This window comes from Musca autumnalis, unplaced genomic scaffold, assembly GCF_047663935.1.
Source record: "Musca autumnalis isolate F117 unplaced genomic scaffold, ASM4766393v1 scaffold_134, whole genome shotgun sequence".
Taxonomy (NCBI): domain Eukaryota; kingdom Metazoa; phylum Arthropoda; class Insecta; order Diptera; family Muscidae; genus Musca; species Musca autumnalis.
The window spans coordinates 209,371-220,478 of NW_027411683.1; positions in this window are offsets into that span (position 1 = coordinate 209,371).

Below are 11,108 nucleotides of genomic sequence, written 5' to 3' on the forward strand. Positions count from 1 at the left end.
GAAATACAAGGGTCAGCTTTGTCAAATCAATCACATGTCCATATGAGAGCAAATATATCGTGACCTATAGAATCTACAGTCTCGTTCCTTACGTCGTTTGTTAAGCAAACTTTGACACACAATCCATGCAATTTATATGATGATGTCGAGTTCCGTATCGAAATTAGATGCAGAAGCATCCAAGTCTCACGAAATACAAGGGTCAGCTTTGTCAAATCAATCACATGTCCATATGAGAGCAAATATATCGTGACCTATAAAATCTACAGTCTCGTTTCTTACGTCGTTTGTTGAGCAAACTTTGACACACAATCCATGCAATTTATATGATGATATCGTGTTCCGTATCGAAATTAGATGCAGAAGCATCCAAGTCTCACGAAATACAAGGGTCAGCTTTGTCAAATCAATCACATGTTCATATGAGAGCAAATATATCGTGACCAATAGAATCTACAGTCTTGTTTCTTACGTCGTTAGTAAAGCAAACTTTGACACACAATCCATGCAATTTATATGATGATATCGAGTTCCGTTTCGAAGATAGATGCAGAAGCATCCAAGTCTCACGAAATACAAGGGTCAGCTTTGTCAAATCAATCACATGTCCATATGAGAGCAAATATATCGTGACCTATAGAATCTACAGTCTCATTTCTTACGTCGTTTGTTAAGCAAACTTTGACACACAATCCATGCAATTTATATGATGATATCGAGTTCCGTTTCGAAGATAGATGCAGAAGCATCCAAGTCTTACGAAATACAAGGGTCAGCTTTGTCAAATCAATCACATGTCCATATGAGAGTAAATATATCGTGACCAATAGAATCTACAGTCTCGTTTCTTACGTCGTTTGTTAAGCAAACTTTGACACACAATCCATGCAATTTATATGATGTCGAGTTTCCAAGTCTTACGAAATACAAGGGTGAGCTTTGTCAAATCAATCACATGTCCATATGAGAGCAAATATATCGTGACCTATAGAATCTACAGTCTCGTTCCTTACGTCGTTTGTAAAGCAAACTTTGACACACAATCCATGCAATGTATATGATGATATCGAGTTCCGTATCGAAATTAGATACAGAAGCATCCAAGTCTAACGAAATACAAGGGTCAGCTTTGTCAAATCAATCACATGTCCATATGAGAGCAAATATATCGTGACCTATAGAATCTACAGTCTCGTTCCTTACGTCGTTTGTTAAGCAAACTTTGACACACAATTCATGCAATTTATATGATGATATCAAGTTCCGTATTGAAATTAGATGCAGAATCATCCAAATCTCACGAAATACAAGGGTCAGTTTTGTCAAATCAAACACATGTCCATATGAGAGCAAATATATCGTGACCTATAGAATCTACAGTCTCGTTTCTTACGTCGTTTGTTAAGCAAACTTTGACACACAATCCATGCAATTTATATGATGATATCGAGTTTCGTATCGAAATTAGATGCAGAAGCATCCAAGTCTCACGAAATATAAGGGTCAGCTTTGTCAAATCAATCACATGTCCATATGAGAGCAAATATATCGTGACCTATAGAATCTACAGTCTCGTTTCCTACGTCGTTTGTTAAGCAAACTTTGACACACAATCCATGCAATTTATATGATGATATTGAGTTTCGCATCGAAATTAGATGCAGAAGCATCCAAGTCTCACGAAATACAAGGGTCAGCTTTGTCAAATCAATCACATGTCCATATGAGAGCAAATATATCGTCAGCTAAAGAATCTACAGTCTCGTTTCTTACGTCGTTTGTTAAGCAAACTTTGACACACAATCCATGCAATTTATATGATGATATCGAGTTCCGTATCGAAATTAGATGCAGAAGCATCCAAGTCTAACGAAATACAAGGGTCAGCTTTGTCAAATCAATCACATGTCCATATGAGAGCAAATATATCGTGACCTATAGAATCTACAGTCTCGTTCCTTACGTCGTTTGTTAAGCAAACTTTGACACACAATCCATGCAATTTATATGATGATATCGTGTTCCGTATCGAAATTAGATGCAGAAGCATCCAAGTCTCACGAAATACAAGGGTCAGCTTTTTCAAATCAATCACATGTCCATATGAGAGCAAATATATCGTCAGCTAAAGAATCTACAGTCTCGTTTCTTACGTCGTTTGTTAAGCAAACTTTGACACACAATCCATGCAATTTATATGATGATATCGAGTTCCGTTTCGAAATTAGATGCAGAAGCATCCAAGTCTCCCGAAATACAAGGGTCAGCTTTGTCAAATCAATCACATGTCCATATGAGAGCAAATATATCGTCACCTATAGAATCTACAGTCTCGTTTCTTACGACGTTTGTTAAGCAAACTTTGACACACAATCCATGCAATTTATATGATGATATCGAGTTCCGTATCGAAATTAGATGCGGAAGCATCCAAATCTCACGAAATACAAGGGTCAGCTTTGTCAAATCAATCACATGTCCATATGAGAGCAAATATATCGTGACCTATAGAATCTACAGTCTCGTTTCTTACGTCGTTTGGTAAGCAAACTTTGACACACAATCCATGCAATTTATATGATGATATCGAGTTCCGTATCGAAATTAGATGCAGAAGCATCCAAATCTCACGAAATACAATGGTCAGCTTTGTCAAATCAATCAGATGTCCATATGAGAGCAAATATATCGTGACCTATAGAATCTACAGTCTCGTTTCTTACGTCGTTTGATAAGCAAACTTTGACACACAATCCATGCAATTTATAAGATGATGTCGAGTTCCGTATCGAAATTAGATGCAGAAGCATCCAAGTCTCACGAAATACAAGGGTCAGCTTTGTCAAATCAAACACATGTCCATATGAGAGTAAATATATCGTGACCTATAGAATCTACAGTATCGTTCCTTACGTCGTTTGTTAAGCAAACTATGACACACAATCCATGCAGTTTATATGATGATATCGAGTTCCGTATCGAAATTAGATGCAGAAGCATCCAAGTCTCACGAAATACAAGGGTCAGCTTTGTCAAATCAATCACATGTCCATATGAGAGCAAATATATCGTGACCTATTGAATCTACAGTCTCGTTCCTTACGTCGTTTGTTAAGCAAACTTTGACACACAATCCATGCAATTTATATGATGATATTGAGTTCCGTATCGAAATTAGATGCAGAAGCATCCAAATCTCACGAAATACAAGGGTCAGCTTTGTCAAATCAATCACATGTCCATATGAGAGCAAATATATCGTCAGCTAAAGAATCTACAGTCTCGTTTCTTACGTCGTTTGTAAAGCAAACTTTGACACACAATCCATGCAATTTATATGATGATGTCGAGTTCCGTATCGAAATTAGATGCAGAAGCATCCAAGTCTCACGAAATACAAGGGTCAGCTTTGTCAAATCAATCACATGTCCATATGAGAGCAAATATATCGTGACCTATAGAATCTACAGTCTCGTTTCTTACGTCGTTTGTTAAGCAAACTTTGACACACAACCCATGCAATTTATATGATGATGTCGTGTTCCGTATCGAAATTAGATGCAGAAGCATCCAAGTCTCACGAAATACAAGGGTCAGCTTTGTCAAATCAATCACATGTCCATATGAGAGCAAATATATCGTGACCTATAATATCTACAGTCTCGTTCCTTACGTCGTTTGTTAAGCAAACTTTGACACACAATCCATGCAATTTATATGATGATATCGAGTTCCGTATCGAAATTAGATGCAGAAGCATCCAAGTCTAACGAAATACAAGGGTCAGCTTTGTCAAATCAATCACATGTCCATATGAGAGCAAATATATCGTGACCTATAAAATCTACAGTCTCGTTTCTTACGTCGTTTGTAAAGCAAACTTTGACACACAATCCATGCAATTTATATGATGATGTCGAGTTCCGTTTCGAAGATAGATGCAGAAGCATCCAAGTCTCACGAAATACAAGGGTCAGCTTTGTCAAATCAATCACATGTCCATATGAGAGCAAATATATCGTGACCTATAGAATCTACAGTCTCGTTTCTTACGTCGTTTGTTAAGCAAACTTTGACACACAATCCATGCAATTTATATGATGATATCGAGTTCCGTATCGAAATTAGATGCAGAAGCATCCAAATCTCACGAAATACAAGGGTCAGCTTTGTCAAATCAATCACATGTCCATATGAGAGCAAATATATCGTCAGCTAAAGAATCTACAGTCTCGTTTCTTACGTCGTTTGTTAAGCAAACTTTGACACACAATCCATGCAATTTATATGATGATATCGTGTTCCGTATCGAAATTAGATGCAGAAGCATCCAAGTCTCACGAAATACAAGGGTCAGCTTTGTCAAATCAATCACATGTCCATATGAGAGCAAATATATCGTGACCTATTGAATCTACAGTCTCGTTTCTTATGTCGTTTGTTAAGCAAACTTTGACACACAATCCATGCAATTTATATGATGATGTCGAGTTCCGTATCTAAATTAGATGCAGAAGCATCCAAGTCTCACGAAATACAAGGGTCAGCTTTGTCAAATCAATCACATGTCCATATGAGAGCAAATATATCGTGACCTATAATATCTACAGTCTCGTTTCTTACGTCGTTTGGTAAGCAAACTTTGACACACAATCCATGCAATTTATGTGATGATATCGAGTTCCGTTTCGAAGATAGATGCAGAAGCATCCAAGTCTCACGAAATACAAGGGTCAGCTTTGTCAAATCAATCACATGTCCATATGAGAGCAAACATATCGTCAGCTAAAGAATCTACAGTCTCGTTTCTTACGTCGTTTGTTAAGCAAACTTTGACACACAATCCATGCAATTTATATGATGATATCGAGTTCCGTATCGAAATTAGATGCAGAAGCATCCAAGTCTCCCGAAATACAAGGGTCAGCATTGTCAAATCAATCACATGTCAATATGAGAGCAAATATATCGTGACCTATAGAATCTACAGTCTCGTTTCTTACGTCGTTTGTTAAGCAAACTTTGACACACAATCCATGCAATTTATATGATGATATCGAGTTCCGTATCGAAATTAGATGCAGAAGCATCCAAATCTCACGAAATACAAGGGTCAGCTTTGTCAAATCAATCACATGTCCATATGAGAGCAAATATATCGTCAGCTAAAGAATCTACAGTCTCGTTTCTTACGTCGTTTGTTAAGCAAACTTTGACACACAATCCATGCAATTTATATGATGATATCGTGTTCCGTATCGAAATTAGATGCAGAAGCATCCAAGTCTCACGAAATACAAGGGTCAGCTTTGTCAAATCAATCACATGTCCATATGAGAGCAAATATATCGTGACCTATTGAATCTACAGTCTCGTTTCTTACGTCGTTTGTTAAGCAAACTTTGACACACAATCCATGCAATTTATATGATGATGTCGAGTTCCGTATCGAAATTAGATGCAGAAGCATCCAAGTCTCACGAAATACAAGGGTCAGCTTTGTCAAATCAATCACATGTCCATATGAGAGCAAATATATCGTGACCTATAATATCTACAGTCTCGTTTCTTATGTCGTTTGGCAAGCAAACTTTGACACACAATCCATGCAATTTATGTGATGATATCGAGTTCCGTTTCGAAGATAGATGCAGAAGCATCCAAGTCTCACGAAATACAAGGGTCAGCTTTGTCAAATCAATCACATGTCCATATGAGAGCAAATATATCGTCAGCTAAAGAATCTACAGTCTCGTTTCTTACGTCGTTTGTTAAGCAAACTTTGACACACAATCCATGCAATTTATATGATGATATCGAGTTCCGTATCGAAATTAGATGCAGAAGCATCCAAGTCTTACGAAATACAAGGGTCAGCTTTGTCAAATCAATCACATGTCCATATGAGAGCAAATATATCGTCAGCTAAAGAATCTACAGTCTCGTTTCTTACGTCGTTTGTTAAGCAAACTTTGACACACAATCCATGCAATTTATATGATGATATCGAGTTCCGTATCGAAATTAGATGCAGAAGCATCCAAGTCTCACGAAATACAAGGGTCAGCTTTGTCAAATCAATCACATGTCCATATAAGAGCAAATATATCGTGACCTATAGAATCTACAGTCTCGTTTCTTACGTCGTTTGTTAAGCAAACTTTGACACACAATCCATGCAATTTATATGATGATATCGAGTTCTGTATCGAAATTAGATGCAGAAGCATCCAAATCTCACGAAATACAAGGGTCAGCTTTGTCAAATCAAACACATGTCCATATGAGAGCAAATATATCGTGACCTATAGAATCTACAGTCTCGTTTCTTACGTCGTTTGTTAAGCAAACTTTGACACACAATCCATGCAATTTATATGATGATATCGAGTTCCGTATCGAAATTAGATGCAGAAGCATCCAAGTCTCACGAAATACAAGGGTCAGCTTTGTCAAATCAATCACATGTCCATATGAGAGCAAATATATCGTGACCTATAGAATCTACAGTCTCGTTTCTTACGTCGTTTGTTAAGCAAACTTTGACACACAATCCATGCAATTTATATGATGATGTCGAGTTCCGTATCGAAATTAGATGCAGAAGCATCCAAGTCTCACGAAATACAAGGGTCAGCTTTGTCAAATCAATCACATGTCCATATGAGAGCAAATATATCGTGACCTATTGAATCTACAGTCTCGTTTCTTACGTCGTTTGTTAAGCAAACTTTGACACACAATCCATGCAATTTATATGATGATATCGAGTTCCGTATCGAAATTAGATGCAGAAGCATCCAAGTCTAACGAAATACAAGGGTCAGCTTTGTCAAATCAATCACATGTCCATATGACAGCAAATATATCGTCAGCTATAGAATCTACAGTCTCGTTTCTTACGTCGTTTGTTAAGCAAACTTTGACACACAATCCATGCAATTTATATGATGATGTCGAGTTCCGTATCGAAATTAGATGCAGAAGCATCCAAGTCTCACGAAATACAAGGGTCAGCTTTGTCAAATCAATCACATGTCCATATGAGAGCAAATATATCGTGACCTATAGAATCTACAGTCTCGTTTCTTACGTCGTTTGTTAAGCAAACTTTGACACAAAATCCTTGCAATTTATATGATGATGTCGAGTTCCGTATCGAAATTAGATGCAGAAGCATCCAAGTCTCACGAAATACAAGGGTCAGCTTTGTCAAATCAATCACATGTCCATATGAGAGCAAATATATCGTGACCTATAGAATCTACAGTCTCGTTTCTTACGTCGTTTGTTAGGCACACAATCCATGCAATTTATATGATGATATCGAGTTCCGTATCGAAATTAGATGCAGAAGCATCCAAGTCTAACGAAATACAAGGGTCAGCTTTGTCAAATCAATCACATGTCCATATGAGAGCAAATATATCGTGACCTATAGAATCTACAGTCTCGTTTCTTACGTCGTTTGTAAAGCAAACTTTGACACACAATCCATGCAATTTATGTGATGATATCGTGTTCCGTATCGAAATTAGATGCAGAAGCATCCAAGTCTTACGAAATACAAGGGTCAGCTTTGTCAAATCAATCACATGTCCATATGAGAGCAAATATATCGTCAGCTAAAGAATCTACAGTCTCGTTTCTTACGACGTTTGTTAAGCAAACTTTGACACACAATCCATGCAATTTATATGATGATGTCGAGTTCCGTATCGAAATTAGATGCAGAAGCATCCAAGTCTCTCGAAATACAAGGGTCTGCATTGTCAAATCAATCACATGTCCATATGAGAGCAAATATATCGTGACCTATAGAATCTACAGTCTCGTTTCTTACGTCGATTGTTAAGCAAACTTTGACACACAATCCATGCAATTTATATGATGATATCGAGTTCCGTATCGAAATTAGATGCAGAAGCATCCAAGTCTTCCGAAATACAAGGGTCAGCTTTGTCAAATCAATCACATGTCCATATGAGAGCAAATATATCGTGACCTATAGAATCTACAGTCTGGTTTCTTACGTCGTTTGTTAAGCAAACTTTGACACACAATCCATGCAATTTATATGATGATATCGAGTTCCGTATCGAAATTAGATGCAGAAGCATCCAAATCTCACGAAATACAAGGGTCAGCTTTGTCAAATCAATCACATGTCCATATGAGAGCAAATATATCGTCAGCTAAAGAATCTACAGTCTCGTTTCTTACGTCGTTTGTTAAGCAAACTTTGACACACAATCCATGTAATTTATATGATGATATCGTGTTCCGTATCGAAATTAGATGCAGAAGCATCCAAGTCTTACGAAATACAAGGGTCAGCTTTGTCAAATCAATCACATGTCCATATGAGAGCAAATATATCGTCAGCTAAAGAATCTACAGTCTCGTTTCTTACGTCGTTTGTTAAGCAAACTTTGACACACAATCCATGCAATTTATATGATGATATCGAGTTCCGTATCGAAATTAGATGCAGAAGCATCCAAATCTCACGAAATACAAGGGTCAGCTTTGTCAAATCAATCACATGTCCATATGAGAGCAAATATATCGTGACCTATAGAATCTACAGTCTCGTTTCTTACGTCGTTTGTTAAGCAAACTTTGACACACAATCCATGCAATTTATATGATGATATCGAGTTCCGTATCGAAATTAGATGCAGAAGCATCCAAGTCTCACGAAATACAAGGGTCAGCTTTGTCAAATCAATCACATGTCCATATGAGAGCAAATATATCGTGACCTATAGAATCTACAGTCTCGTTTCTTACGTCGTTTGTTAAGCAAACTTTAACACACAATCCATGCAATTTATATGATGATATCGTGTTCCGTATCGAAATTAGATGCAGAAGCATCCAAGTCTCACGAAATACAAGGGTCAGCTTTGTCAAATCAATGACATGTCCATATGAGAGCAAATATATCGTGACCTATAGAATCTACAGTCTCGCTTCTTACGTCGTTTGTTAAGCAAACTTTGACACACAATCCATGCAATTTATACGATGATATCGAGTTCCGTTTCGAAATTAGATGCAGAAGCATCCAAATCTCACGAAATACAAGGGTCAGCTTTGTCAAATCAATCACATGTCCATATGAGAGCAAATATATCGTGACCTATTGAATCTACAGTCTCGTTTCTTACGTCGTTTGTTAAGCAAACTTTGACACACAATCCATGCAATTTATATGATGATGTCGATTTCCGTATCGAAATTAGATGCAGAAGCATCCAAGTCTCACGAAATACAAGGGTCAGCTTTGTCAAATCAATTACATGTCCATATGAGAGTAAATATATCGTGTCTTATAGAATCTACAGTCTCGTTTCTTACGTCGTTTGTTAAGCAAACTTTGACACACAATCCATGCAATTTATATGATGATATCGAGTTCCGTATCGAAATTAGATGCAGAAGCATCCAAGTCTTCCGAAATACAAGGGTCAGCTTTGTCAAATCAATCACATGTCCATATGAGAGCAAATATATCGTGACCTATAGAATCTACAGTCTCGTTTCTTACGTCGTTTGTTAAGCAAACTTTGACACACAATCCATGCAATTTATATGATGATATCGAGTTCCGTATCGAAATTAGATGCAGAAGCATCCAAATCTCACGAAATACAAGGGTCAGCTTTGTCAAATCAATCACATGTCCATATGAGAGCAAATATATCGTCAGCTAAAGAATCTACAGTCTCGTTTCTTACGTCGTTTGTTAAGCAAACTTTGACACACAATCCATGTAATTTATATGATGATATCGTGTTCCGTATCGAAATTAGATGCAGAAGCATCCAAGTCTTACGAAATACAAGGGTCAGCTTTGTCAAATCAATCACATGTCCATATGAGAGCAAATATATCGTCAGCTAAAGAATCTACAGTCTCGTTTCTTACGTCGTTTGTTAAGCAAACTTTGACACACAATCCATGCAATTTATATGATGATATCGAGTTCCGTATCGAAATTAGATGCAGAAGCATCCAAATCTCACGAAATACAAGGGTCAGCTTTGTCAAATCAATCACATGTCCATATGAGAGCAAATATATCGTGACCTATAGAATCTACAGTCTCGTTTCTTACGTCGTTTGTTAAGCAAACTTTGACACACAATCCATGCAATTTATATGATGATATCGAGTTCCGTATCGAAATTAGATGCAGAAGCATCCAAGTCTCACGAAATACAAGGGTCAGCTTTGTCAAATCAATCACATGTCCATATGAGAGCAAATATATCGTGACCTATAGAATCTACAGTCTCGTTTCTTACGTCGTTTGTTAAGCAAACTTTAACACACAATCCATGCAATTTATATGATGATATCGTGTTCCGTATCGAAATTAGATGCAGAAGCATCCAAGTCTCACGAAATACAAGGGTCAGCTTTGTCAAATCAATGACATGTCCATATGAGAGCAAATATATCGTGACCTATAGAATCTACAGTCTCGCTTCTTACGTCGTTTGTTAAGCAAACTTTGACACACAATCCATGCAATTTATACGATGATATCGAGTTCCGTTTCGAAATTAGATGCAGAAGCATCCAAATCTCACGAAATACAAGGGTCAGCTTTGTCAAATCAATCACATGTCCATATGAGAGCAAATATATCGTGACCTATTGAATCTACAGTCTCGTTTCTTACGTCGTTTGTTAAGCAAACTTTGACACACAATCCATGCAATTTATATGATGATGTCGATTTCCGTATCGAAATTAGATGCAGAAGCATCCAAGTCTCACGAAATACAAGGGTCAGCTTTGTCAAATCAATTACATGTCCATATGAGAGTAAATATATCGTGTCTTATAGAATCTACAGTCTCGTTTCTTACGTCGTTTGTTAAGCAAACTTTGACACACAATCCATGCAATTTATATGATGATATCGAGTTCCGTTTCGAAGATAGATGCAGAAGCATCCAAATCTCACGAAATACAAGGGTCAGCTTTGTCAAATCAATCACATGTCCATATGAGAGCAAATATATCGTGACCTATAGAATCTACAGTCTTGTTTCTTACGTCGTTTGTTAAGCAAACTTTGACACACAATCCAT